The sequence below is a fragment of the Lissotriton helveticus genome, chromosome 10 (genome assembly GCF_964261635.1).
Source record: "Lissotriton helveticus chromosome 10, aLisHel1.1, whole genome shotgun sequence".
NCBI classification, from domain to species: domain Eukaryota; kingdom Metazoa; phylum Chordata; class Amphibia; order Caudata; family Salamandridae; genus Lissotriton; species Lissotriton helveticus.
This window is the reverse complement of record NC_136071.1, coordinates 596,124,864-596,152,550: the sequence shown is the minus strand read 5'-3', so window position 1 is coordinate 596,152,550 and position 27,687 is coordinate 596,124,864. Positions and strand designations below refer to the sequence as shown.

Sequence of the window (27,687 nt, the reverse complement as noted above, 5' to 3'; positions counted from 1 at the left end):
GTGCACCACGTCCGACTCACACATAATTATTAGCATGCAGATGCTATAATGTCTGGAGTTAGATCTTTAGCTGGTAAGGAGCTAGAGAATACTTTTTTTTGCGTATCTATACTATATGTGCTGCATTTAGTTCATATGCATTAAAGTGCTTTTTTTTTTTACAGTAAAGAACGAATGACAATCCAGTCAAATAGGCACTGCTTTGTTTTTCAGTTGCCTAAGTGTGTACGCCTCATCACTTCCTTCATTACACACACGGACACGCACACACGGACACCACCACTCCCATGCACACACGGACACCACCACTGCCATGCACACACAGACACCACCACTGCCATGCACACACAGACACCACCACTGCCATGCACACACGGACACCACCACTGCCATGCACACACGGACACCACCACTGCCATGCACACACGGACACCACCACTGCCATGCACACACGGACACCACCACTGCCGTGCACGCACGGACACCACCACAGCCGTGCACACACGGACACCACCACTGCCGTGCACACACGGACACCACCACTGCCGTGCACACCCGGACACCACCACTGCCGTGCACACACGGACACCACCACTGCCATGCACACACGGACAACACCACTGCCATGCACACAAGGACACCACCACTGCCATGCACACACGGACACCACCGCTGCCATGCACACACGGACACCACCACTGCCATGCACACACGAACACCACCACTGCCATGCACACACAGACACCACCACTGCCATGCACACACGGACACCACCACTGCCATGCACACACGGACACCACCACAGCCATGCACACACGGACACCACCACAGCCATGCACACACGGACACCACCACTGCCATGCACACACGGACACCACCACTGCCGTGCACACACGGACACCAGCACTGCCGTGCACACACGGACAACAGCACTGCCGTGCACACACGGACACCACCACTGCCGTGCACACATGGACACCACCACTGCCGTGCACACACGGACACCACCACTGCCATGCACACACAGACACCACCACTGCCATGCACACACGGACACCACCACTGCCATGCACACACGGACACCACCACTGCCATACACACACGGACACCACCACTCCCATGTACACACGGACACCACCACTCCCATGCACACACGGACACCACCCGTGCTTAATTTGTAAAAAAAAAGTGCCAGGGCTTTCATTTGTAAAAAATTAAGTGAAAGGGCACTCGTCAGGAGGCTACTGTAGTTTGCCATACACATTAGGCGACTTTGAGCTATTGGCATTGTAAATGACAATGACTTTTATTTATCTTTTGGTTTTTAAAACATAAATAAAAGACCTTGTCATTTACAATGTCAAGACCTTAAACTCGCGTTCATTTACAATGCTAATAGCTCTAACTTTTGCAATGCCGAGACCGTTGCATTGTAAATGCTTTTTCATACGGTTTTGGGATTCCCATCCATCGGTTGTGTATTTGGTTGTGTATGGTTAGTAGAGATTTGTTCAGTGTCCAGCTTAGTATTTGTTCATGTGTTGTGAGACCCGTGACAAGCCTTTGGCATGTGTGGTATTTTATTCTGTAACATGATCAAAATAAACAGCTGCTCTTCTGGGATATTACAACTTCACAGAAAATATTTTTGTTGTCTAGTACATAATGACAATATATTAAAAATAGATACAAAGCATACCTTATGTAAACTTATGTTTATTTCAAATATAAACATGTATAAATAATACCAATTCACACATTTAGTTGTCAAGAAACGTGCAGGTATTTTTTTTTAATCAAAAGTCTTCAAAAGAGTGGAAAATAAGTGTGAGAAAAATCATCACCTGGCAACAGAAAAGTTTAAAATTTCAAATGTTTTCGTTGATTTACAAAGAGTAATCAGATTGTAGCAGTTTTACCTCACAATATTAGAGTTGTGCAAGGACAATGTGTTCGAGAAGTGCATAAATTAATCAGTGATCTTTTCGGCTCTATCCGGCCGCACATATATGTTATCTTGAACTGTTTCTAAATATTGCAGGTAAAGAAGAAGGCAATCTGGCCACCGGATGAAGTCCATCTTATGATGCACTGAAAAGGCAACGCAGGGGAAATTTCCTATCGGGACAGAATTTCTTTGTAAGTTCACGAGTATGCTGATGAAGGGCTTAGAAGTGCATTTGGACAATACTCCTGGTCACCATTCTAACAGGTTCAGAAGAAGGCTCTTTGGAGGTTATTTAAGGTCTTGTGAATGTTTCATTCCTATTTAGATTGTATTCATAGGCATACAATGTAAATAGGGGACATCAGTCAAGTTTTGGTGCATGTGTTGCATCTGTCAATCTCTAAATACCTCATTTATTCTAGGGCATAGCTTGGACTGACTTGGAGTTCTCCGGTGCAAGCTTATATCTGGTGTTCCCGCCCTTGTTTCCACCAGTGGATCCCTCCTGCTAAAAAAAGACAGTCTGGAGGGAGAGAAATGAGAGTCAGGCAAAAGGGGATTCTGATTACAAAATACACCTATAAAGAATCTACATTTAGTCTAGCGCCCAAAGCGGTAAATGCTAGTACTTGCTTTTTTCAGTGATATCTGAACTCTAAGTTTAAGGGCCTTATTTCTTTGGTTGTCTCATAAATGGCACACAAATGATTTTCATGTCATCTATGTATATTTATGTGCCCTAAAGGTAGCATAAATTACCTCACTTGAGGATACAGACCATGCTAATGCTACCTGGAAACACTGGTGCGTTTCTAGGGAAGACAGGCTTTGTCACTCTACAAAGTGCCGCAGAGTGAAGTGGGGAAGCTGAGGTAGACAGGATTCTGGAAAAGAACGAGGCATCAACAGGTCGTCTTCAATGAAATATGGATACTAGATTTATTAAATCCCAGTGCAATTATTCTGGAATATAGTTATTTTTTGGGGGTTAAAGAAGGAAAGCTGGTTCTAGAATGTTGTCCCTCCACCTTTTATCCTGCAACTAATTTGATGCCTAAAGAACTGATTACATTCGAAAATGTGATAATAACTGAGATTGAACAGATGTTCAGTGAGAAGAAGTTTATTAAATACAATTTCACGAAAGATGAGTTTGAAACTCTCAGAAACCTTGCTAGCAGAGATGAAATAGTAATCAAACCGGCCGATAAGGGCGGAAGCATCGTCGTACAGGATAAAGTTGATTATGATCAGGAAGTTGTTAGGCAATTGCAAAACAATCTTCATTATAAGAGTCTACAAGGAGATCCCACAGATAAAATAAGATCTAGTATTTTATGCCTGACTAAACAAGGCCTAGATGGTGGGTGGCTTAGTCAAAAAGAATTTGACTATTTAAACAAAAAAGACTATTCGATTCTAGTGTTTTATACGCTTCCAAAAGTGCATAAGGACAATAAAAAAAACCCAGGTAGACCTATCGTTGCGGGTTGCCAATCAATTCTGCAACCATTAGCAGAATATGTGGATTGTTTTATAAAATCAGCAGTGGTATTGACAAAATCCTATACCAGAGACAGCACTAGTGTAATCAATTGTTTGGAAGGCAAACAATTTAACAATCAAATCAATGTCCTTGTAACCATGGACATTGAAAGCTTACACACTAGTATTCCCCAAGAAGAGGCTTTGAATGTAATCAAAAGTGTATTAGAAAATAGACCATCTCCACACCAAGTCCCGACTAATTTCATCGCCGATTGCGCCAGAATTGCATTAAATGAGAATTATTTTATTTTTAACAACAAATACTATGGCCAAATAAAAAGCGTGGTAATTGGGGCAATTTTTGCCCCCGATATAGCGAATTTGTTTGTAGCGGCATTTGAGGATCGAGTCATTTATACCAACAATCCCTTTGAAAACTACATAAAGGAATACCTACGTTACATCGACGATGTATGTCTAATTTGGGAGGGTCTAATTGCACAACTCCAAGAATTCCATGGGTGGCTTAATGTTCAGGACCCTAACTTAAAATTCACCATGGAGTATGATATGGAGAGTATAAATTTCCTGGACTTGAAAATATGGAATGACGAGGGCAAACTCTCAATTAGTCTTTTCACGAAACCACAAGTCACCACCTGTGTAATTTACGTGACAATCTCCCTTTTGGTCAGTTCTTACATCTCAGACGCAACTGTACCAAAAGGGATGATTATTTTGAAGAAGCGAAAATATTGCAAACAAAGCTATCAATGAGAGGTTATCCCTATAGAATGGTGAAACGCTCTATGAAAAGGGCCTGGTATTATGATAGACAGGCTCTATTGGAACCAAAACTAAAACATGATATTGATGCTGATTCAGTCACATGTGTCACTACATTTGGATCTGAATCAAATGCAATTAAAAAGATAATAACAAAGAACTGGCATCTCAAAAAGCTGAACCGCAACTTCCAATACCTCGGTTCGCTTTTAAAAGGTCACGTAATTTGAGGGACCATCTTGTAAATGCATACTAAGAACCCACAGTTAGCACAATCCAAAACTTATGGGGACTGACACCCGTGGTGGGACACTTTCCATGTGGCTCATGTGTAGCAAGCCATACAACTTCAGTGGTAAAGATGTGTTGTATAAATGGAAAAAACTGGGTAATGCGACAACATACAAATTGTTTGACGGGAAATGTGATCTATTGTTTAGAATGCCCGTGTGCCCTATATTATATAGGAAAAACGACACAAGAAGGCAAAAAGAGAATTATGCAACACCAGTCCTGGATAAGATGTAAAGTGGACACCGCCCCCTTGGTAGAACATTATATCAAGAAACAGCATTCTCCTAGTGAAATGAAATGGTTTGTGTTGGAAACTGTAAAACAATCAAAAAGGAGATATGATATGGATCGCCTGCTTACTCAAAAAGAAATAGATGGATTTGGTCGGCTAACACAGTGAAGAAAGGGTTAAACTGTTTTGTGGAATGGCAAGAGCTAGCAACCCTTCGTTGATGCACTAGCTAAACGGTATATAGTTTGGATCAGGAATAATGTTTTTATAATGAACATAATTGATCTAGCTTTTTGGTAGGTGGTTGGATCTTGTGACTGTTTCATTGTGGATACACATGTATCTGATGTCATTGCCTGTATATATACAGCCACTTCCGTTATTATAATCGTTAAATGAGTAAATCTAGTGCTGCAGTGTCCATCTCAACATGGCCGACAGTGTATGATGACAGTGTATGATATAGATGCGGTCATGTGATTTGGCCGCTATATCTGTGACTCAAATATAGTGGATAAGATGTTGTACTCTAATAGAGCCTGACACATATTGAATATCTTATGGTATTATTTATATACACAGCCTTTTACCGTTTTGCAATATTGAAGTCTAGTGCTTCAGTGTTCTTTTAATATGGCTGACAATACAAGATATAAATGCGGTCACGTGATTTGGCCGTAACCATATCGGAGATTAAATACATTACAGATGTGGTAATTGACTCCGACAGAGCATATTGCCAGATTTTGTGGCTTTTGCAAAGAATATTTGGAAGTGAAGGATTTGCATGGTGAGCAACAAAGCGAGCTATAAGGACGTAGCACTGTTTCAGTGACCGTTCTAATATGGCCGCTATTTTAAACCATGGTTATGATCACGTGTTTTCTTCCAGGTCACGTGATCATACCCCGGGTAATCTGAAATAGCAGGAAGACGCCATTAATGGCTCGACGTTCCTAAACGAGAGAGGGCGGACGAGGTGAATTACTTTTTCACTCAAGTAAGGGAATTTCGTGTTGACACACTAAGGAGAGGTCGTTTTTTGACTTGGTTTGCATCGTTAATCTATAGTTTTGTCATATCTTTGTTTCAGATACTGCTAGGGCAACTTTGTGGCTTTCATAACTGCTCTACAATTGTGAGTACATACTCGTGTTTTTTGACATTGTCTTATTACCTGGATATGGCTTTGATGTAGCCGTACGCTTATAGGTTTGTTTGTCTGATTTTTTATTTAGAACATCATTAGAGGCAGAAGGTAAGACCGCTTGATGAGGCTTGGTCTTTGTCTGTTTTTGTATGTCACAAATACACGTATTAAACAGCTAATGGCAGTGGTTTGTTTTATAGGACCAGAGAATTTGTGCCAATAATTGTTGTGAGTGTTGCAATACTATGATTGTTTTAACAAGTGGGTGCATGACACAAAGGGGCATGACCACTGAGTGTATATATGTTGGCCTTATGCGCATTGGTTTATTGGAGTGTATTGTTTTTTAGCACTAGTGGTGAGGTGTTGGATTAATTGTATATATAAACAAGCACTGGCTATGGTAGTATCACCTAGTTGGGTGTGAGCAGACGATTCATGTCATGTTCTCAAGAGATTTTATGTACATAATTGATTATATCTATGTTGTTTTGTAATAGATTCATGGAGCAACGCATGTCCTGATGATGGACTCGATGAATGGCTTTATGTGAGACCGAGAAGTCGACGATACTGACGCTTTTTTGTATATATTATCATCACTGAATGGATTTCAAATATGTATATAGTTGTTAAATAATGTATATATGGTTGATTTGTAAATACTGTCTATATAGCTGAAAAAGTGTCAAAACGTGCTGGACATGTAAAAAAAACTGAGTAGCAGTACTAATTTACGTTGCCGTACATGGATGGATATATGGAACAATACCTATACAAATGAAAAAGTATATGTCTTGAAAAATTGATATAAAAAAAGAAATTATTTTTGATAAAATTGACTCTTGAGTACTGTGATTTCATGTTCACTAGTGTGACAAATTTCAAATTATAAATAGTGTAAAATTATTCCTTTAGGAACAATTGTTTGTTTGTTATTGGTTCTAGAATAAAACAAAAAGGTTTGAAGCAAATAAGATGTGTCTCTATAAGTGAGTGAATTGTATATTGTAGGTGTACAACAGAAACACATACGAATGTCACAAACATCACCATGAGGCCCAAATTCACATACCGAAGAAATGCCTGGTGTTCAGAAAATGCAGAGGCACATTTGTACACGGGGATTTGTCCAATCAGAGTTTAAAGAGTGAATTGTATGTTATAAGCAAGCAAGTAATGGAATGGAGCCAATGTGGTGTCTTGGAGACTAGAGATTCAATCAGAAGAACTGTTTACTCCTTGTGGCCCGAACTAGCTCGCCGGAGTCAACTGAATGGAAGAGAAGTCGCTACTGGGAGAGTCTTGGCCACTCAGAGAAGGAAGTGGTCTTCAGACATGATCAAAGTCACTTTGGATTTGAGTCAATGGAGGGCCAGTTTGTTCACCCGGATTGACTAAATTATGCTGTAAGAAAAAGCAAATGATGAGGCATAATGCAGTCCATTCAGTAGCATTCTCATTTGACTATTTTGTCTTTTTACCACACATTAATACTTAGTGACTGAATACAGCAATTAACAACTGAAATGTGACCAATTGACCTTTATAAGGAGTCTGCCATTAGGTGGCACCTTGTGTTGCTCTTTATTTTAGTAACTTTTGATCTGTTTGAGCTAGAAACTGTTTTTATAGAAATCTTCAAATTATGCAGCAGATGATGGATCATGTTATGTGTCAAGGGCGGTAAATAGATAATAATGGAGAAACTGCCTAGGCGTAGAAACTCATAATACCAATGACCATGCTTATGATCAGTTTGACGAAGGAGAGATGTCATAGTCCAAGAGTCCACAGGTGTGTCATTTTATACTTCAGAACAAAAATATATATCTTAATAGAAGTTGATGACCCAACAAAGTCAATCCGGATATCAAATATGGTCAAGAGGAGATGGAGAGCCGCCACCACATCATAATCAGTTAAAAAGAAGAAATGCTTGAAGTCTGTTGCTTTTAATCACCATCCCCGCTGCTTTCCGGTAGGTCTGGTATCCAGGGCCCCTTGGCCTCAGTGGGTCTCCCCATCTCCTCCAGAGTGGACACCCTTTCATATAACTCCACCAGCAGGTCGGTGTGGCCATTTAGGATCTGCGTGAGATTGGACACGCGATGGAGTATCCTTGCCGTACAAAGACCGTTGTTTGAAGGATGAAATGGTGTGGCAGTGGCTGACCTGCATGAGGCAGGTTTGCCACGACTTCTGTCCAAATCTCCGTCCTTAAGCCCGTTGTCGCCTTTCAGGCTGTTGACAGCAGTTCTGACAGGAGTTTGCGCTCCACCGGACTTAGCGACGTAAGGATCCTGCGGCCTGTTCACCTCCAGGTTTCCCACTTTGGAAACAAGTCCAGATATCGCTCCCTCAACTTGCGTGAATCTGGAGGACATGTCACTCTTCATGCTGGACATGCCTGTAGCAACCTCTGGAACAAAGAATCAGAGTGACAGGTCAGATCAGAGACCAGGAGTGGAGGGAAACTAAGAAGGGAGAAAAAAGGGGCGACACAGAAGGTATGGAAACTGGGAAAAAATATCAATACACAAAATAATGCTAATGATTGTATTAAGCTAGCACCTCAAGGTCAAAACTGAAACAGAGACAAACGGTCTCATTGGCTCCAAATGCCTAAAGTCAAAACAAAGAAGCAGAGCTACGAGGCCAAACAAATGGCAATAACATAACACAAACTAGAAATAAAAACTAGCGAAGGCATAACTTCATGGCACACAGACTCCAGCACTGCACTACGCACAGGGTCACACACAGCATAAAAAAAAATTTAAAAAAACCAGAAGGAAGTGTGAGGAGTGAATAAAGAAGCTGTGTAGATAGCAAGGTAGGCGGTTGGTCCAAACTGCAACTCTTTAAAAACATAAATTGCACTCCAAACCCTTGGAAATCCTAGTTTAGTTGATAGGATGGCTCTGTTATGTAAGCACTTGTAGCTGACCTCTGCTGTAACCCGTGGACCGTGAGTTGGAATCCCAGCATTACACATCTGTTTAATATCAGGATATACTGAAAGGTTTCCGTTACAAACTAATATAATCTAGGGGGTTGCGAAATTAATCTTTAAGGAACATCGGGAAACTCTCCGATCACAAAGATAAGAGTTGTGCCTCACTTGACCTCATTCCCTGAAGTGTTGCAGTCAGAACACAAAACTGAATACAACTGCTTCCTTTTCTGTCACTCACAGCCACCCTTGTCTCTGATTGACATCTGGGAAACACAACAGCTGCTGTTACTTCCCACTTTTTGCTACCAGAAGTCCTGCTTCAATGCTTCTGGCATCCAAGAATGGGAAATATGAGGCCTCAAGGTGCCTCCAGGGAACAATAAGTGGGGGCTGCCAAGTCGTGCGCTTCCTGCCCCGAGTGGGAACATTTCTGCTGCTGCAAAGGGGCGTCCATTTTGCCCCCTTTTCCAAAACTTCACAAACCTCGAAAAGCTCCAAAAAATATTTGGCAAGCTTGCAAAAAGCTTAGTGTTTCAACTTCTCACACACCACATTTTAAACTTCGCCCACTCTGTAAAAGAAGTACTATTTTAACCACAATGCCTATTCCGAAATTGTAAATCCTACCTATATAATCCATATGTCTTTACAGTTGTTTCTCATTGACACACAACAGTTTGCAATGATTCACCGAACTACAGCTAACTTAAAGGAGAAAACAGAGACCTGGTGATTTCTGGCACCACACCAAGGGGAAAATGACGGGAAAGCCCTCAGATGTTCTATGTAAATATCAACCATCTCCTGGCCCCGGTAATCGGTCCTTAGCTTGTGTTAGGTTTTTGTGTTATCTGTCTGTACATTATAAACCATAGGGTTGAACCCATAAAGTCTGAGGGACCTGGGTGATACTTTATATAGACAGAGGGGTCCCAGACTGCAACAATAATCAGAACAATAGAACAAATAGATAAAGAAAGAATTGAAAAGTCAAAACAATCAATTAAAGTGCAGTGTTTTTATTCACAGTGCACTGTTATAACCTTCTCATGGTTAGATAGCATATATCATACAAATTTTCAAACTGATATTTGTGCCCATAAGGAAGAGGGGGGGGAAAGAAGTGTGGGATAAGGTTGAGGTAAAAGTAAAAGTGACTCAATATTCAATTGAAACCATACATTGATAATCATGTATATTCTGTACAAGATGGTCCCCATTTGGCGGGGCCTCAAGACAACACGCAAAAGTCTAATACATTTTACATATAATCAAGCTCCTGAAGTGCTGCATAAATCACGCTGATATTCGGAGTTGACAGGGTAGATAACAGTCTACGTTTCGACCCTTGAATGTGTAGGATAGTTAGTCCTTACAATGCGGGTCTTCATTAGGACAGGTAAGGGAAGGGCAAAACCTCCTAGGGTAAAAAGAAAATAAGGACCAAGTAAGGGCTAATTTACAGGGAGAGACTCAACAATATATATCGAGCCAGCGGAAAAAACGCAGGTGGATTCGCATTAAAATACTGAGGACTATATACACAGAGGCACACTGTGCACTCTCAACACATAGATCAGGTTTACCTACCACACGGGTTGGTGCAAGGTAAGCCACTGTGGTTCGTCAACGATCTATGGAAATTAAAGGACCTAGTGAGCGATAGCCGTAATTGCATTTTTTACGAGCATCTGAGTAATTGCCTATTATTGTGATCCAAGACAATACAAAAGGCTGGATTTATAAGAGCCCCTTAATGCCATGAGATATTATTAAAGAGATTATTGGAGAAAATAAGTGGATCTTATCAGCGTGGGCTATAACTGTATCCAAATCGTGGGAGAATGACATTTAGGAAGGTTACCTGTAGTGTGCGGCAACGGCTGGAATAATTCAACAGCACGTCTGTTTGTAGAAAAAATCGGCAGCGCGATTCTGGGGGAGAGAGATGAAAAATGTAGATTAGTGGATCTACGCGCCACATTCATGATAGAATCCGCTCACATGGGCACTCTGAGGATCCGCGGTAGCGCTCACCTTAATAATCCGATGCTACAAGCACCGAGTCACTCGTTCGCTTCCCTTCACTGGAATCAGGAAGTCAGGCGGGAAGGGGGCGTGGCCTCCTTAAGGCCTACAGTGATGAAAACCGAGGACAGACTGGTCTCGCTATGCTGCTAGGCAACCATTAGCGTCCCAAAGAGGAAAAAAATCATAAACGAAGCTCCGTATTAGCAAGTTAAATTAAAGGACCGAAGAAATTCTCCCTGGGGGTTGGAACCTATATTGGTACATTAAGCCAAAAAGGGGATATGTCAATAGGTATAAATTACAATAGGTCAGTTGACACGTTTTGATGCTCGCTAGCAGTAAAAGGAAATAAAAGAGTTGTTAAACAGTCTTTACAGAGATTCTCATTCACGTGAACCTATCCACAGGATGGTTAAAACGTATTATGGATTAAATTTTGATAAGACACAGCCACGTTAATAATCTGCATGAAACAACCAAAGCGCGGTCACACGCCACATTGATTATATGCGCGAACCTGCCAACAAGGCGGTTGGGCGCATGTGATAGGTATCATAGTGACTGAAAGATGACGGAGAGTAACAGATTAGGTTTAGAGGAAAGTTCTATTATACAGGATAAATTTCAAAGATTGGCCCGTTGGGCGAAACTGCTTTCAGATTCATTGAGGCCATTGCGGACCGAGTCAAAAAAGTCAATCCATTTTAGTTCCCTTGTATTGAGGATGGGGGCTATGTTGCCACCCCTAGGGCCCAATGTGACATGTTCAAGTACGGTCCATTTTAGATTTTCTGGTAGGTGATTTTCTTTAGTGCAGTGCTCCACCAAAGGTGCTCCCAGAACCTTACAGCGGATACGACTACAATGTTGAAGAAAGCGCATTTTGGCTCGTTGTTGTGTCTGCCCCACATAGATTAGGTCACACGGACAAATAATGCAGTACACCACATTCTGGGTGTTACAATTGGTGTGCGATTTCAGAGTTACACGTAGCTGTTTGTAGGTCAATTCCTTGGTTTGTATGGTTGAAGGACATGCCTTACAGCTACCACATCTGTAATGCCCTACGATTGGTGCAAGATTCCACATGGAGGTGATGGTTTGTTCCTGGTTGTTTTCAAGAAATGAGCACACCACATGATCCCGTATGTTTTTAGCCTTCTTGAACGAGTGCAGCGGGGGATTCTTGAGGGCCAGGTCATCTGAGATCAGGTGCCAATGTTTGTTAATCACTTTTTTAATTGCATTACTGTGAGTGGAGAAAGTCGTTACACAGATCAGGCGCTTGTCATCGTTCGGTGTACGTTCACTGGGTTGTAACAAAACCTCTCTGGGATTGAACCATGCTCTTTTTCTGGCTTTCTTAAGCAGGCGTTTGGGGTAGCCGCGTTCTAACAATCGTTCCATCAAGATCCCAGACTGTGTCATGTAATCATCCTTTTTGCTACAGTTGCGATGAATCCGCAGAAATTGTCCAAAGGGCAAATTATCCCTCAGGCCTCGGGGGTGGTGGCTAGAGTATTGCAGTAGCGAATTTCTCTCTGTCGGCTTCCTGAACAGAGTTGTATGGAGTGTCCCTTCTTCTGCAATAACTGAGATATCCAAAAAATTAATGATTTTTTTGTCAAAATGGATAGTGAATTGAATATCCTGTGATCTCATGTTAAGCCAAACGAAAAAGTCTGTGATTTCTGTTTCCGTCCCTGACCAGATTAGGAGTATATCATCGATATACCTCATCCACATGAGTATGTTGGATCTGAAAGGATTGATGTCGTTTAATACAAATGTTTCTTCATACGTCGACATGAAAATTATGGCCAGATCCGGGGCAAAGGCTGCCCCCATTGCCACGCCTTTAGTCTGGACATAGAAATGTTTTTGAAACAGGAAAAAATTCCGCATCATGGCGATTTTCAATAATAGGATAATGAATGTTGTGGGGACACGAACAGGTGCTTCCCGTTTGTTCAATGCCATTGTTGTCACCACAAGTGCTTCATCTTGGGGTATGCTGGTGTATAGCGAAACAATGTCGCATGTGGCCAATAGTTCATTCCTTGGGTCAAAGGGGCGTCCATCTATCAAGTTAATCGTATGCGTGGTATCACGTAAGTAGGTAGAGGAGCCCTCGGCCAATGGTTTTAGGAAAAAATCTATGTATCTACATAAAGGTTCTAATATTGAGCCACAACCGGAGACGATCGGTCTACCCGGGGGCTTCTGTTGGTCTTTATGTATTTTGAGTAAAGTATAAATTGTAGGGATCCTAGGGTTTTTTTGGTTGAGATATTGGAATTCTTGTTCCGAGAGAAAACCTTGTTCCCGGCCCTCTTGTGTAACTCTAAGGATCTCGCCTGCAATGTCTCTCGATGGATCGCCCGGCAGCCTCTTGTAGCTCACTCCGTCTTCTAGTTGTCTCATGATCTCTTCAGTGTAGTCATCCACGTTCTGGATCACAATCGCGCCTCCCTTATCGGCAGGTTTCACTACCACTGCCTTATTGTCTTATTGTCTCTCAGTGATGTCAGCGCAAGTTTCTCTGCTATGCTGATGTTATGCTTTATGAACTTCTTTTCTTCTAGGGTCTTTTTGACATCACGTAGTACAAGGCTTTCATATGCCAGGATGGCATGGATTGACTTTTTTGACTCGGTCCGCAATGGCCTCAATGAATCTGAAAGCAGTTTCGCCCAACGGGCCAATCTTTGAAATTTATCCTGTATAATAGAACTTTCCTCTAAACCTAATCTGTTACTCTCTGTCATCTTTCAGTCACTATGATACCTATCACATGCGCCCAACCGCCTTGTTGGCAGGTTCGCGCATATAATCAATGTGGCGTGTGACCGCGCTTTGGTTGTTTCATGCAGATTATTAACGTGGCTGTGTTTTATCAAAATTTAATCCATAATACGTTTTAACCATCCTGTGGATAGGTTCACGTGAATGAGAATCTCTGTAAAGACTGTTTAACAACTCTTTTATTTCCTTTTACTGCTAGCGAGCATCAAAACGTGTCAACTGACCTATTGTGATTTATACCTATTGACATAAACCCTTTTTGGCTTAATGTACCAATATAGGTTCCAACCCCCAGGGAGAATTTCTTCGGTCCTTTAATTTAACTTGCTAATACGGAGCTTCGTTTATGATTTTTTTCCTCTTTGGGACGCTAATGGTTGCCTAGCAGCATAGCGAGACCAGTCTGTCCTCGGTTTTCATCACTGTAGGCCTTAAGGAGGCCACGCCCCCTTCCCGCCTGACTTCCTGATTCCAGTGAATGGAGGCGAACGAGTGACTCGGTGCTTGTAGCATCGGATTATTAAGGTGAGCGCTACCGCGGATCCTCAGAGTGCCCTTGTGAGCGGATTCTATCATGAATGTGGCGCGTAGATCCACTAATCTACGTTTTTCATCTCTCTCCCCCAGAATCGCGCTGCCGATTTTTTCTACAAACAGACGTGCTGTTGAATTATTCCAGCCGTTGCCGCACACTACAGGTAACCTTCCTAAATGTCATTCTCCCACGATTTGGATACAGTTATAGCCCACGCTGATAAGATCCACTTATTTTCTCCAATAATCTCTTTAATAATATCTCATGGCATTAAGGGGCTCTTATAAATCCAGCCTTTTGTATTGTCTTGGATCACAATAATAGGCAATTACTCAGATGCTCGTAAAAAATGCAATTACGGCTATCGCTCACTAGGTCCTTTAATTTCCATAGATCGTCGACGAACCACAGTGGCTTACCTTGCACCAACCCGTGTGGTAGGTAAAACTGATCTATGTGTTGAGAGTGCACAGTGTGCCTCTGTGTATATAGTCCTCAGTATTTTAATGCGAATCCACCTGCGGTTTTTCCGCTGGCTCGATATATATTGTTGAGTCTCTCCCTGTAAATTAGCCCTTACTTGGTCCTTATTTTCTTTTTACCCTAGGAGGTTTTGCCCTTCCCTTACCTGTCCTGATGAAGACCCGCATTGTAAGGACTAACTATCCTACACATTCAAGGGTCGAAACGTAGACTGTTATCTACCCTGTCAACTCCGAATATCAGCGTGATTTATGCAGCACTTCAGGAGCTTGATTATATGTAAAATGTATTAGACTTTTGCGTGTTGTCTTGAGGCCCCGCCAAATGGGGACCATCTTGTACAGAATATACATGATTATCAATGTATGGTTTCAATTGAATATTGAGTCACTTTTACTTTTACCTCAACCTTATCCCACACTTCTTTCCCCCCCCTCTTCCTTATGGGCACAAATATCAGTTTGAAAATTTGTATGATATATGCTATCTAACCATGAGAAGGTTATAACAGTGTACTGTGAATAAAAACACTGCACTTTAATTGATTGTTTTGACTTTTCAATTCTTTCTTTATCTATTTGTTCTATTGTTCTGATTATCTGTCTGTACGTCAGGGACCTCAACGGTAATGCTTAGCCTGTGCATACCACCAACCAGTGGTGCCACCTTCCCACCACACATCTCTCCTCTGATGCGAGCACCGAAACGTACATAATCCGTACACACGGTAAAATAATTTGCACATAGAGGCACATATACAGCTGGAGAATGCGGCCCACTGATATCCTTGTACACAATGACCAACCCTGTCACAGATCCCCATGCATAGATTCCAAATGTACAGCATCCCTGCACACAGACCTCAGACATACATACAAACATCTATGCACGCAAGCCATCAGATATGCCATAACCCATGCACGAATATCAATAGATATATAGATACCCATGCATACAAACCAAAGCATACAGTATCTCTCTCTCTCTCACACACGCACACACACACCCACACACCTTCTCTCTCTGTCTCTCTCTCTCTCTCTCCCATACAACATACATACACTAACGTAGCACTGAAAATGGCAACGCTCTACAGACATGGTGACAGACCACTTAATCTTTAGACCCTAGGTGGAAGAGATCAACAGGGTTATTCTTGAAGACATCTCTTTTACTTAGTGAGAGGATACTTGACTCTTCCTACCAAATATTTGCCCCTTTGGTATGAGCTCTTAAAGGTCATTAAAGAGTGGACTCTACAAGCCATCTGCACCCGTTGCCCATTAAGTATACTTTAATTATCAATGCAATTCAGTACATCACTCTGGGACTCACACACATTACATTTTGGATTGCAAGATCACCACTTCCACACCAAACAACATGTATCACAACTGATCTTTTCTTTTATACATCAATGTTGCCAAAAGAAGAAGTCCGGTTGGATGCAATGAAGAAACTACTACAACTCCCAGAATGGACTGATGCCTTCAGTGAAAACTAGAAGCATACTCTTCATCGTACCGGATGAGATTCTGAGGTATTACAATCTTTGTAGCAAACTGTAGGGTACATGCACTGACTGTGCCAAATTAATTCTTTTACACTAAATATACATTTGCCATTGTCACTGGTGAGAATTTCACTTACTTTCATTTACCTCCTTTGAAACTTGTTTTTGAGTATCAATGTTTAAGAAAATTTGAAACATACAGGGCATTTTAGTCTTTGAACAATTTTCATTTCTTTTTTTACTTGTAGTGTCTCGTGTAATAAACCACTCTAATGCATGTAGTGAGGTACAACTATTGCTTCAACCATTTCAGCGAGGGCCGAATTTAATTCCACCAATGTTTCCAATGGAAACAGCAGAAGCCATGCTAGCAAGGTGCATAGGATAACCTCCACTCCTGAAGCATGTCACTTGTGTTCCACTCCCACGCAGCCAATCACAAAACAGCCAGTTACATACAGTGTTACCGAGTGCCCCATACCCACAACTCCAGAAGGCTTCAGTGTTGCAACTCATGCACCAAACCAGATGCCCATCTATGTTGGAATCCTCAGAATGAGGTTAACAGGTCACTAAACCCCAAAGGTGACGCAAAGCCAAACTAATGGTGGAATGCATGTCACAGAATGCGTTTAAGACAATATAACATAAAAACGTAATCATTAAACAACTAATGCCTCCTTTGCTTTGCAGACATGTCTAGCCTCTTATTGCACTTTACTTTTTATTGGTCAAGGCTTAACAAAGTCCTTGACTAAACCCATACCCATGTACTCAACCTCTGTCCACTAGTCTTTGAACTCTGTTTTGAAATTACTTTCCTGCAGGCTTGTCCTAACCCACCTCACAATATGAGGACCTATGTGATGCACTCAATCCTTGTATTTGAGCGAGATTTCAAAATAAGAAACTGAACTGAATGAATAAACGTAGCTCACTCAGAAAGGGCCTCTTGGCCTTGGTGCTTGATTATTTGCCTTCAGTCAATAATTCAATTGATTTCCTTCGCTTCGTTAAGATAATATGATGCAAAATTATCAATCACTTCTTTGTCCTCTCTTATGTCTGCATTGCTGCAAGACTATAATTCCTGGCATCAGTAGTGACATTCTCTCTAAATTAACTTGAACGTTTGTCAAAGTGTTAGTTGTTGCCATTTCCACACAAACTTCCAAATTTTGAAGTCAGGATGAAACCCTGCTCCTAGAGGTCTCAAACACTCAGTGCTGTCTGATTGGTTTTAGCATCATAGCTGCACAACCAACATCTATTTACAAAGTATTAAGAAAGCCAATAGGTTGGACGTTTGTATGGCGTGGCATTTTCTTTGCAAATGCTTGTTTGCGTAGGGGGAGCACCAACAAATGTTTTTCTGTAGAATTCATAAGCCTTCTGCATGACTCGGTGACTAAAAGAGCTCCTCATGAATTCTATCTTAGGCAGAAAAAATCACCCAAACAGCCAATAGAAGTATAACGAGACTGAAAAATTCCTGTGGGTTGATTTAAGATGTTATTGACAATACCTTACGCCAATCGCTCAATGATCCAGTGCCAAGGAAGACAACAGCTGAGGGAGAAAGGGTGGTGAGCTGCAAGACCTCACAAGACAGCAAAATGTGCTGTAGCCACCAAACACAAAAGTGGCAATTCTTACCTCCTGTGCCCCTTTATAGGTCAAAGCTTACCAGACCATATACCTGTCTGGTTCGCTAAAGATATCTTGGGGAAATTCAGAAACCTGACCAAGGAATGTATTTTGCCCTTTGCTTACCATTGGCTTAGGGGTTAGTAGCTCACATGTTCTGGTTTTCTACTTGCTTGCTTTATTTCCTTTAGGCCAGTGATACTCAAAGTACGGCCCAGGGGCCACCTGCAGCCCTCAGGACCTTTGCATGCGGCCCTCTGGGCAGCAGCAGCACTGGGCTGCCTTTTACTCCACTCAGCATTAACATGAAACAAAAAGTTGAAGATACAGCAAACACTTATTTAAAGGTTAATTGCAGTTAGGGAAAGGAAATAACTAGGCCCTTAACTTTAGGAACACCTTCATTTTTAAAGACAGCCACTAGATATTCATTCTTTGCTTCCCCTACACCCGTTTTACACCCTCCGTTGGCATCAGTGCAGACCTGGGTCATACCATAGACAAAACTTTGTGGCCCCCGGAAAAATGTTTGTGAGTACCCATGCTTTGGGCTGTTCAGCTTGAGTTCCTCCCTCCCGTTGCCCAACTCTTGTTTACTGTATTCTTCCACAAACTGCCTTTCTGTAAACTGGCCTTTTAATCTTGTTCTTATCTTGTCACATTTGCTGTGCATTCATAAACAGAGTTCAAATGTCAATATCTCTCGTCCAGAGAGCTTGGGGTTTACTTTTCCTTCTCTGATTTCAGAGTGAGAGAATTCATGTGACAATCCTGCTGAGTATCCACGTAAGAGGAGAGGGTGTAGGATGATATTTTTTTCCTAGCAGACAAAAAAACTGTGCTGATGTTTTTGAATATATCAGAGTTAGTACAAATTAAGCAAAACAAATTGTAATTCTGTAGTGTGCTGGAAATAAGAATTTGAGTACCATCAACACACATCAATAAACTTGATGATAACATTTACACACATTATCATTTGTGTGCAGTAAAACCATATTTCAGTGCAAATGTAATGGTCATTTAATCTGAAAATGTGTTGTCTGCAATGCCAGTTTGCTACCACACCATGCATACAACACACTACACCACTCCAATCTATGCCCTTCAACTCTATGCATGCCATTCCATTCTAGGACACTCCACTCTAAGACACGTCATTCCACTTTATGCCCCTTCACTCTATGGCACTCTATGACATGCCACACTACTAGACTCCACGCCAATCCAATTATTGCTGCTCACACACAACACAACACACCACTCCACTCTATACCCCTCCACTCCACACCACTTACCCCACTCCACCCAACTCAAATCTACCCCACTCCACTCCAATCCATCCCACTCACTCCACTCTACTGCACCCCAATCATAATGGCTAAAACACATTGCCAAAGCCAATAGCTCTCACTTAGGCAAAACCTATTAGTTTTGCCAATGCTTGTTAATGAGGGAGTCTGTTTAGAAAGAGTATACTGGGGAGAGGGGTGAAAGTAGAAGGAATGGTTACTTAAAAGCAATCCGCAACTGGCTGTAGGGGATAGAACATTTCAAACACTTCACCACACCTAGAGGCTATGTACAAGCCCCTATCGCCACCACAACGTCACTTTTGTCGACGCTGTGGTGGCGATAGGGGCTTTGCCTTATTTACGAGGCAGCGTTAAACCACTTAACGCTGCCTTGTAAATCAGGCCCCCTTTCACGCTATGCTTAGCGTGAAAGGGGTGGGCAGTGGGTGTTGCGGTGTGCTTTCCACCTCAACACCCATGGATTTTGACACTGCCCCCTATGTACAAGGGCAGCGTACATAGGAGTCTTAAGTTGGCGAAAAAAGGGGAAATGCATTATTTCTCCTCGTTTTTGCTTTTTCCATGTGTGCAAAGAAAAACCAAAGGTGATGATGGACGGCGCTTTGACAATACAAACACTCACCCCCAGTCAACTGATCTGGGTTTAATCCATCATCGTTCTTTAGCTCACTCCGCCACCCCGGTTCAGACATGGCCATATGCAAATCAGTCTGACCCTGTGCCTCATGGGAACAGTCCAGCCCGAACTGCCAAGCCATGTCTTCCCTGGACCGGAATCAAGCTTCCCAGGACCGGTTTCTGGCATTACAGCCGTCTTCAGCCGGGCTTGCTTGACTCCAGTGGCAAAGTGAGCAAGGGACTCACGTCTGAGCATACCCTGCCAACTTAGGGCGAACAAAGAAAAACCAAAGGTGATGATGGACGGCGCTTTGACAATACAAACACTCACCCCCAGGCAACTGATCTGGGCTTAATCCATCATCGTTCTTTAGCTCACTCCGCCACCCCAGTTCAGACATGGCCATATGCAAATCAGTCTGACCCTGTGCCTCATGGGAACAGTCCAGCCCGAACTGCCAAGCCATGTCTTCCCTGGACCGGAATCAAGCTTCCCAGGACCGGTTTCTGGCATTACAGCCGTCTTCAGCCGGGCTTGCTTGACTCCAGTGGCAAAGTGAGCAAGGGACTCACGTCTGAGCATACCCTGCCAACTTAGGGCGAACAAAGAAAAACCAAAGGTGATGATGGACGGCGCTTTGGCAATACAAACACTCACCCCCAGGCAACTGATCTGGGTTTAATCCAACTGTGTTTTTTGCAATTTTCACCCCGAGTGGGCTGGGTATGCTCAGACGTGAGTCCCAGGCTCTCCACACCACTGGAGTCAAGCTATCCAGGCTGATAGCCAGAAACCGGTCCTTGGATGCTTGATTCAGATCTGGGAAAGACATGGCTTGGTAGTTCGGACTGGACTGTTCCCATGAGGCACAGGGTCAGAGCTGATTTGCATATAGCCAGTGTCTAACCCAGGGTGGTGTGGAGTGCAAAAAACCAATGGATTTAGGCCCAGATCCTTGTACTGGGGTGAATGTATGACATTGTTCTACATTCTGTCCATCAACTGTGTTTTTTGCAATTTTCACCCCGAGTGGGCTGGGTATGCTCAGACGTGAGTCCCAGGCTCTCCACACCACTGGAGTCAAGCTATCCAGGCTGATGAAGGCTGATAGCCAGAAACCGGTCCTTGGATGCTTGATTCCGGTCTGGGAAAGACATGGCTTGGTAGTTCGGACTGGACTGTTCCCATGAGGCACAGGGTCAGAGCTGATTTGCATATAGCCAGTGTCTAACCCAGGGTGGTGTGGAATGCAAAAAAACGATGGATTTAGGCCCAGATCCTTGTACTGGGGTGAATGTATGACATTGTTCTACATTCTGTCCATCAACTGTGTTTTTTGCAATTTTCCATGTGTGCAGCACACATGGAAAAAGAAAAACGCCATGGATTGTTTATGTACAGGAAGGTCCCCCTTCCTGTACATAAACAATCTTTTTAAACAATGCCATTTTGTGACTTTCATGTGAGCTGCATTAAGCATTTCAGGATTGTTTATGTGCAGGAAGGCACATCTTCCTACACATAAACAATCCTGACCCTGAATGCAGACACCCTTGCACTATGGTACAAGGGTGCCTGAATTGGTGCTACACTGCTAAGTGTAGCTCCATCGCAGGGGGAAACGGAAGGCTGCACCATTTCGTTGTAAATATGGTGCAGCCTTGTGTTTCAGAGGTGGCGGAGTGACAGCTAACGCCTCACTCCACCACTTATATTGTACATATCCCCCCATAGTATTTTATTGTATTGAAAACAAGAATAAAAGAATGTAGAAGTCTTGTTTTCGTTTTAGAATATCTGGCGACATAGAAACACATTCCCAGAGGTGAAAAGCCTGTAATCCACACTTCCAACGTTTTCAAATCGGAATATCTATACTACTATTATAAAGCAAGAACTTTGAACCTTTGAGGCGGGTAAACTCGGGAACCACAGCGCCAATCCACACACCCGATATATCATTGTAATCATCAGGGTGTGCAGATGGACATAGGCTATATAAACTATAAAAATATGCGTTATTTAAAAAATGTACCTTAAAAAAAAAAGTAGTCCCTTCGAAGTAACGCCAGCCGCGACCTGCTTGCTGACGTCAGGAGCGCGGGGAGGAGCGGCGTCCAGGAGCGGCGGACATGGCGTGGGGGAGGAGCGGTGAGGACCGGCGGACAGGTGGTGAGGCCCGGCGGACAGGCGGGAGGAGCGGTGACGAGCGCGGAGGAGCGGCGGAGCAGTGAACTGAGGAGCGCGGGGGAGGAGCGGCGGCTCAGGTAAGGCTCCGGGGGACCCACGGACAATGTCGGGGCAGGCGGGGGTCGGGGCAGGCAGGGGATGGGCCGGCGGGGGCCCAGGCTGTTGGACAATGTCGGGGCGGGCGGGGTCCCGGGCTGCTGGACAATGTCGGGGCGGGCGGGGGTCGGGGAAGCCTGATTGCTTCCGGACAAGGTCGGGACGGGCTGCTAGTTGTGTGATATTCCCGTAAGTTACATTTTGAATTTACGCACAATTAAATGTTTACTCAGCTATACTCTTTGGTGGTTGTCCTCACACAGAAATTTGTACTGGAAGGTATACGTCCAGAAAAAATGTCACGCAAGAGCCTATAGTCTCTCCTTTGTGTCGTGATGCAAAACTTAGCATTGGATCAAGATTCCCCATCATTGGCATCCAACCCTTTGTGAATATGGCGTTCAGAGACATCTTAAGGATTTTAGTGGCCCTGGGCCAAACATATTTTGGGGGCGCCTGTTCGGAACAGCTTTTATGATCCATTTTCAGCTCTTTCAATCCCACTTTGGCCAGGTCACTGACAGTGGACAGGCACACTGGTCCATATTCTTAATGTCTTTACACCTCATATTTAGGGGTAATGAGGTGTGTTTTGAGTATTGGAACACAGCAGCAGTTCACTTATATTATTGCAATGATCTCTGTGAGATATGAATATGTGAGGTCCTGTTTTGATCTGAAAGAATGAAACAAACGCAACATTTCTCTGCAAAATGCCTGTTTCAGATACCGTTTTCTTTTCATTTATTTTGAATATGAGTGATGTGTGAGAGTCTATTACAATCTGTGTAAGAATTATTCAGGGTCACCAGACCAAGACTCTCTGTAGAACCAAGCTGGTTCTATCAGGGGGTTCCTTGAAAGGCTGGGACCCTGGGACAGATCCCACTTTGGCCATTAAAATGTCTCTGATGGCGTTGCACAATTTTTACTGTTCGCTCAATGCAGTGCTTCAGAATTTCACTCAAAACTGAGCTGCCTGACTTGTAAATCCGAGCCTACCTGTCCAGACACCAGTGGATCAGGACTGAACTAACAAGCTATAACTGGACTCAGTTGTTGGAGACTGAGAGCCGGGTAGGGGAGACGCTTGTAGCAAGGGTTGGACTGGGACAGAAAGTTGGTCCAGGCATCAAAATAAAAGGGGTCCACATTAGCAGATCAGATAGCTCAAAAAGTGGCCCACATTCTGAAAATAGGGGCAGTTTTGACTTTGTAACGGAAGCTGCACAGGTGTTTTACAAGGTAAGGGAGACTGAATGCTTTTGTGCTTGTTGCAACAAATGTTTGTGATGATATCAGGGAAATCAACTGTAAAACATTTCTCTTCAGATCACAAAACAGAGCCCACAAAAAAACCAACCCACAAATAACCTGTCAGACTAGCCCTTCTGGCACTGTCAGGTTGCCCTATAGGCAAGTCCCACCCTGCTTGTAGCTAAAGAGAAAGGGCTGGGGAGATAATTGTTGGTATTCAGAATCTAAATAAAAATAAAGGGGGGGTGACGACGCCTCACCTGCTAAGCCTGGGGAGACCTCACAGGAATACACAAGTTTTAATCCTACAAATGTGTGTGTTCCTGCGAGGTCCTAATGGTGGTCTATGGGTGAAACAGGAACTGGTCGAGCTTCCCTGTTATTACAAGTCACACTGTCTATCCAAATTTACTTAGGATTGTGAATAAATGACTGTTTGTAGACGGGCCTTCCTAGTGCTTGTGAGCGGCGGAAGTCTGCAGGTGAGCATTAAAAAGGTATGTGCCTTTGCCTGTCTGTCTGGGCACAGTAGGAGCTGCCTTCCACTTCTGAGAAGTCTGTGGTGTTAGGAGACAGGCAGCCTTTACTTTAGCTGTGGTTTTGAAGATGTCTGTCTGTAAACCTCACCAGCAACAGATCCAACAGAAGCCTACATTATTATTTTTATTTTGAGTTTTATATAGTGCTAGGTAGACCCAAAGGTATCAGAGCGCTTTACATTTTATGTGACAACGTCCTTTGAAATAATATTTTGCTATAAAAAGTTGTAGTCTCACACACATGGCAGAGACGCTGACTTCTGAACTGTGGTGCAGTGCCCTGTGGCAGGAGAGTTCTAAAGTCGCCCAACTAAAATCTCTTGATAAACCAGCCCATGCATGTTGTCTCCGATACGTCTCTATGAAGGGACCAGAAAACAGATTCTATTGCAAGAACGCCCGGCCAGAGAGGCAGCGAGGGAAGAATTTTCATTGTTCCCCCAGGGCCTGCGTTTTTAAAAATCTTTTTGAAATTCCTGCAGCGAAATGTATTTATAGATTTTAAAGCAAAGCTGCCCCATTTCTTAATAACAAGGCAGCTAACATGGCTCCCAGATGCTAGATCTGCTGTATTTTCTCTGTTCCTGTCGAACATTTTTTTTAAAAAGTTCCTCATCACTTTGAAGTTCCTCTCTTCAGTTAGTTGACCGAGGCCCACAAAAAGTTTCGATATGCCTGACTGCGAGACCGGAAGCTCTGTCGCGCATACTTTTTAAGCAGAAAAATGAAGGCTGTTTCTGACTTTAAACAGTTGCAACCACAGACAGGGGTGTAGCTTGGTCAGTGACATTGGGTTGAGCTTCAGATTTTCCGACAATCAGACTGGCATATAATGTTTTCATACATTATAGGACAAGCAAGGCACATGAGAGGGGCCTAAGGGGTGATAAAAAGGGAGAGGAAATCGGATTGGTAGGATTACGAAGAGAGAAAATATATTTTGTAAAATAACCAATATTTTGAGGGCTTTCAAATCAGAGAGGGAACAAGTTTGTGTGCATTTTTGTCTGTGTTTATGTAAATATCCCTGGTGAAATTCGACTGATATCACAATACCCGACTGAAAGCACCTGTACCCAACTATTTATCAGAAAATACAATTATTAGGGGAATGCTACACCCCAAACACTCCTCCTGAAGCTACGCTCCGGATATATGACGTTACAACGCGGACTTTTACCACGCAGACCATTACCACGCATTTTTTACAACGCAGGACCCTTTACCACGCATACCATTACAACGCTGGTATTTACAACGCAGGTACTATTACAACGCATACCATTACAACGTAAGTATAGGTAAGTAAATAATATGGTAAAATAATTATTAATAATATTTTTTTTAATTAATAAATTATTATTTTAATATTTAATATTTTAATTATTTATATTAATATTTAATTATTAATTTTTAAATATATATGTTAAAAATACCCCTGTACCCCAAAACCCAAACCCAGCCCTAAAACCTAAAAATACCCCTGAACCCCAAAACCCAAACCCAGCCCTGAACCCTAAAAATACCCCTGTACCCCAAAAACTGAAAACTGACCCTGAACCCTAAAAATACCCCTGCACCCCAAAAACTGAAAACTGACCCTGAACCCTAAAAATACCCCTGTACCCCAAAAACTGAAAACTGACCCTGAACCCTAAAAATACCCCTGTACCCCAAGAACTGAAAACTGACCCTGAACCCTAAAAATACCCCTGTACCCCAAAAACTGAAAACTGACCCTGAACCCTAAAAATACCCCTGTACCCAAAAACTGAAAACTGACCCTGAACCCTAAAAATACCCCTTTACCCAAAAACTGAAAACTGACCCTGAACCCTAAAAATACCCCTTTACCCAAAAACTGAAAACTGACCCTGAACCCTAAAAATACCCATTTACCCAAAACCCAAACCTAAAATATTTTAAATAAAATTATATACTTACCAATACTTACGTTGTAATGGTATGCGTTGTAAAAGTACCTGCGTTGTAAATACCAGCGTTGTAATGGTATGCGTGGTAAAGGGTCCTGCGTTGTAAAAGTTGCGTGGTAAAGGTAGGTCGTGGTAAAAGTTGCGTGGTAAAGGTTGTATACCCACTGAACCATACTCGTTGGGTCCAGCCTCGCTCCATGCTGAAGCAGGGAAAGGGCATGTCCTGCCTTCATCCAGAAGGACCACTACCCATGCTACAACAGAGAGGGCTGGACAGTGAAACTCATGGATCCACTACTGCGTCGACCAGTATCTCTAGCTCGCAAGCACAGACTCACCCTAGCTCGGGCCTTGAAACCAAAATGTTATCCCTTACCCATTAAATAAAAATGCAAGCAAAAAAACAAGAACTTGAAACAGACTTCGAAAGACACCACATATCTTGTGTATGAAAAGCAAAGAGGAGAAGGTAAGGGAGCAGAGAAAGTGGCTTACAGAATTCACTAAGGGGTGACTGGTGGAAAGGTGGAGGCCCCTCCCTTTGGATGTGGATTATTTCTTTCATAAAAGTTATCATATTGAGTCGTTCACTCTGCTTCTTATTTGAGTGTTAAGTTGTACACTTTGCTGCTTTTTTAGTAACTTAAAATGTGTGTTTCTTCTGTGGTGAAACAGGGTTTGAGTTCTCGATAATCCTCAGGATCTTGTTATGTGTATGGGGTGTATGGCTGGGATTTCCTACTTTGGATCATGCCAATTTGACAATCACATGTGTGATTCTCTCAAATTCTAGAATTGCCTGTAGACATTCTCAAATGACTTTGATAATTCGCTCAGTAGTTGAGCGCGGGCGTCCGACACTGATCTTTCAGAGATGCCAGACACTAGTGGGATTTCAGAATGTCCTGCCACTTTCTAAGATTTGAAAAGGAATCTTCGTATGGGTCATCAAGGAATCTTGGGTACCAACAACTCGGTCTATTAGTACCTTGTCTACTTTGTCTAGATCTGCTGGTGTCTGGAGAAGCATATCGATCCAATATGGTTATCCCAGAGGTGCAAGATTTTCTAGTTCGTCTCTTCCTTGAGGGCTGGGTTTGTCACAGCCTTAAATATCAGCTATATCTACATTCCAATCTCTAACTGTGGGTAAACACTTCATAGTCAGTCGGCTATCAGGCAAAAATAGACAATTCCATAGGATGCCAGAGTCACAAATGCCTTTACTGCCCAATGTACCTAAAATATAGGTCTCTGAAACAACTCTCTGCTTAGTTGACTATGTTATTATGCCTTTTTCTTTTCACAAGGTTTCAGATATGACATTTTGCATTATGAGGAAATATAATACGAAAACCCAATTACCTCTCCTATCTTTATTCATAATCAGGAGACAACAAGTCGACTCATAGTTCTTTAACTTTATCAGGTGACAGGGTTTATCATCTTCTTTATGACATATAGAATCCGGCTTATGGTAGTCATGTTGGTGATGCATAGTTGATATAAACTTTGCCCAACTAAACTGCTCTAAGTATGGAGTTGCAACTCCAGCAATATACATACTGCCCTTTTGTAAACAAACACCACCGATTCACCTCAAGTGATCCCTGGAAAACATATACTGCATGTAGTGACCTCCCTGCTCTGGATTTTATGTCCAACTATCCAATACCGAAAAGCACAAATTCTACACCTTATGCCTCATGTAGACCTTCCGCAACAACTCTGTACCTGTAACAATATTTGGTGGAGACAGAAGGAGGTAGAAGGGCGATAGAAAGTAGGAGTATCAATATCTGTTAGAGACAGGAAGAGGAGTCTGAAGAGTATGGGGATAGGCACCTTGTACAGATGTAGAGGGG

At 42.6% G+C, this 27,687-nt stretch overlaps 1 pseudogene across 1 annotated transcript in view; it reads right to left on the bottom strand.

Moving 5' to 3' along the window:
* Positions 1 to 1,700: 1,700 nt before the first annotated feature.
* LOC144784065 (uncharacterized) overlaps positions 1,701 to 27,687 on the bottom strand; it is a 187,173-nt pseudogene continuing 161,186 nt past the window's right edge. Inside the window, exon 4 of the transcript XR_013601615.1 lies at positions 1,701 to 8,320. The product of XR_013601615.1 is annotated as an uncharacterized LOC144784065 (transcript). The remainder of the gene's footprint in view (positions 8,321 to 27,687) is intronic.